The sequence below is a fragment of the Neophocaena asiaeorientalis genome, unplaced genomic scaffold (assembly GCF_003031525.2).
Source record: "Neophocaena asiaeorientalis asiaeorientalis breed wild unplaced genomic scaffold, Neophocaena_asiaeorientalis_V1.1 scaffold512, whole genome shotgun sequence".
NCBI classification, from domain to species: domain Eukaryota; kingdom Metazoa; phylum Chordata; class Mammalia; order Artiodactyla; family Phocoenidae; genus Neophocaena; species Neophocaena asiaeorientalis.
The window spans coordinates 52,641-56,159 of NW_020173948.1; positions in this window are offsets into that span (position 1 = coordinate 52,641).

Consider the following 3,519-nt stretch of genomic DNA (forward strand, 5'->3'; position numbering starts at 1 on the left):
AATATAATAATATAATATTATTGTAACTAGCATTTATTATTTCCTTGGACAAGTCATAGTTCTGTTTTTTACATATATTAACACATTTTTATATTCAAAACATTTACAAGGTAGTTACTTTTACTATCAATGGGAAAGTTGAAGCACAAAAATGTTAAGTAACTTATTTAAACAGCTAGTAAGTGACAAAGCCATATTTCACATCCACATGCAAACTGATTCCAGGGTCCCCCCACTCTTAACTTTAATGCTGTATTGCTGTATATAATATAAACTATATATATATTTATATATCTAGACTATATTTATATATAATATAAACATTTATGTATATTATATATAATATAAACAAGATAATATACATTTATACATGAATTAATTAACTTGTACTGGGGGACATAATTTAATCAAACAAACAAAAAACAAAACTCTGTTCTCTAGAAATTTTCAATCAATTTATGGAAGAAAAGCCCCCCAAAAAACTTCAAGCCTCACAAATGTATTTCTACCTGATGTTCTTCCCCAACTAAGCATATTCTAAAATTTCTTTCTGCCCTCTGTCAACATTCTGCCCCAGCAGAAACTGAAAAGTGACTAGAATTGCAAAGGAATTACAACTTGTGTTATTAGAATTGTTTTAACTTGTAGCATATTTTTATGTAATGGCTTAATCCAGCAAGTTAATTATTTTTTCCAAGCTGGGTATATCCAATAATTCTAGAAATTTTAAAGTACATATTTCAATAACACATTGGTGTCACTCACTAATGATGGGCCCTATAGCTGGTATCAGATCCAGCAAGGAAGTACAAGTAGTCATTCATATCTACAGGGAATTTATTAAGTGACTACAGTACCAGCTACTAAATAATTAGGATGATGTCAAAATCCTCAGCATATTTGACAATAATATTTTTAGTCTCAATTATTGCTAGTCTTTATCTTCCTGATCTTTGTATGTTGGAATGTCTCAGGACTTTGTTTTCAGACCTGTCTTATTCTTTGTTATATTCTCATTTTTGGTCATCTCACCTAGCATCATGTCTTCAAATACCATCTATATGCTGGCAAATCCCAAATTAATATCTACAGTCCAGACTCATATCTAATTGCCTATGCATCACTGTCTTCACTTGAACATCTAACAATCATCTTAGACTCATCATGTCCAAAACCATATCCTAATATTCACATCAAGGAAAAAACATTCTCAACCACAGTCTTCCATAACTCAGAAACTCTGCCTTTCAAGTTGCTGTGATAGAACCCTTGGAGTTATTCCTGACACCTGTCTGTCTCTCCCATTCCACATCCAACCTTTTAGCAAATGCTGACGACTCTTTCTTCCAGGTATTCCAGATGTTGCTATCTGGAGTACAACTGCTTTCTACTACCTCAACTGCTACCCCCATGATCCAAGCCATCATCATCTTGAACTTGAAATATTATAGTCTCCTGGTGAATCTTCCTTTAATCCACTTTTGCTTTACAGTACAGTAAAATAAAGTAAAAGTACAGTAAAGTAAACTAATCCCCACCGTAGTTAGATGGATTATTTTAATACACAAGACAAATCATGTCGCTTCCTCTGCACAGCATGTTCCAGAAGCCCCCTGTCTTACCCAGGGAACATTCACAGTCATTATAATATCTTGTAAGGATTTATGTGTTCTGGCTCCTCTCCATAATCTCAACTTCATCTCCAACTACTCTCCCCTTTATTTACTCTACTACACCCACACTAGCCTCCAAATAGTCCCTTAAACTCACCAAGCATGCTTCATCTTCAGACTTTGCACTTGCAGATTTTGCACTTGCAGTTCTCCTTACTCGGGATGTTCTTCCTCCAGATGCCCCCTTGGCTTACTGCCTCTTACCATGCAGGCTCTGCTCATGTGTCCCCTTACTACAGGGCCCTTTATATTATAAAAAATAATAATGGCAACACACCTCTCCCTCAATTCCTGCCTGATTTACTCTCTCTTCCTTACCTACCTTGTTTTAATTTCTAGCACTTTCACCCTCCCCCCAACATATTACATACCTGTTTATTTCTTGTCTCGTTTCCCCATTACAAGGTAAGTTCTTGGAGAATAAGAACTCTTTGTTTCATTTACGTTATCTTCCAGACCCTAAAACAAGGCCTGCCAGATAGAAAAATCATAACATCTCTGGATGCTGTGGCTCCATTTGCCTCTCAAGTTTCATTGCTTCCTCTCTATGCTCCAGACACAACAAACAACTTGCATTTCCTTAACCCTGATTGCTCTATCTCACTTTCAAGTCTTTGCACAAGCTGTCACCTCCACCTACAGCACCCTCACTCTCTCCCTTCTCCTGACTTAGAATAGAAGTGACTTTCCTTCAGAGATGTTTTCACGACTTCTCAAGTCTGTCTGGTGTCCTTCTGAGGTACTCCTACAGCACCTTCCTCCTGACATCCCTTTTTAGACTCTACTGTAACCATTCTCCCCACAGCAGACTCTGCCCACTTCTCAAGACCAGGGACCACGTCTTAGTCACTATTGGACATAAGTAAAAAAGTGCAGATAATGTGGACCTACAGACTGGATTTTTGCTTGTTTTTTTCTACACGTGACATAAGATGGGTCATGGAGAAAGGGAGGAGAGAAAGAAAGAGGGGCTTGGGCTAGAGAAGAAGGATGGGGTACCCAGAGTCCTAAACATGGGAAGGAGAGGGAGCTTCAGTTTTAAGAACTGGACAGTCAAGATGTCCTCACTACTTCTACAGAGGTTTCTCCCCCAGCACACCTGCCACCCACTAACGTGTGAAAAGCCCCACTGTCCAACAATCCTAGAAACTTGTACGTTTCCATTCCTAGGAAGTGAGTGTGTAATCTGGACACTTGGGGAATGGGTGTTGCAGAGTAAATGTCATCTGTGACCCAAGTGGACAAGCTCACCATGAATTGGAGACTTCCCTAAAAGCCAGAACAGTGGTGGATACATGGCCACTGTTGCAGTTACCTGAACCCAGAGTCCAAGTGAAAATCCTGTAAGTCCTTTGAGGCCCTATATTATCCAATTCCCCATTACCTCTCTGATTCTATCTGCCTACTATTCTTGCCCTGGTTCCCTCTGCTCAGGAACACTGGCCTACCAGGTACTTTCCCTTCTCAGGAACTTTACTTGCAGTTTCTGTTCCTTCTTCCTGGAATGGTCTTCATCAAATATCTCCATAAATATATTTCTCACTCCCTCGGGCTCCTGAAATGTTTTCATCATGTGTGGCCTTCTGCACATAATGTTGTGCAGGAGCTTCATTTAAAATGTCAACTACCGGGCTTCCCTGGTGGCGCAGTGGTTGAGAGTCCGCCTGCCGATGCAGGGGACACGGGTTCGTGCCCCGGTCCGGGAAGATCCCACATGCCACGAAGCGGCTGGGCTCGTGAGCCATGGCCGCTGAGCCTGCGCATCCGGAGTCTGTGCTCCGCAACGGGAGGGGCCACAGCAGTGAGAGGCCCGCGTACCGCAAAAAAAAAAAAAAAAAAATGTAAA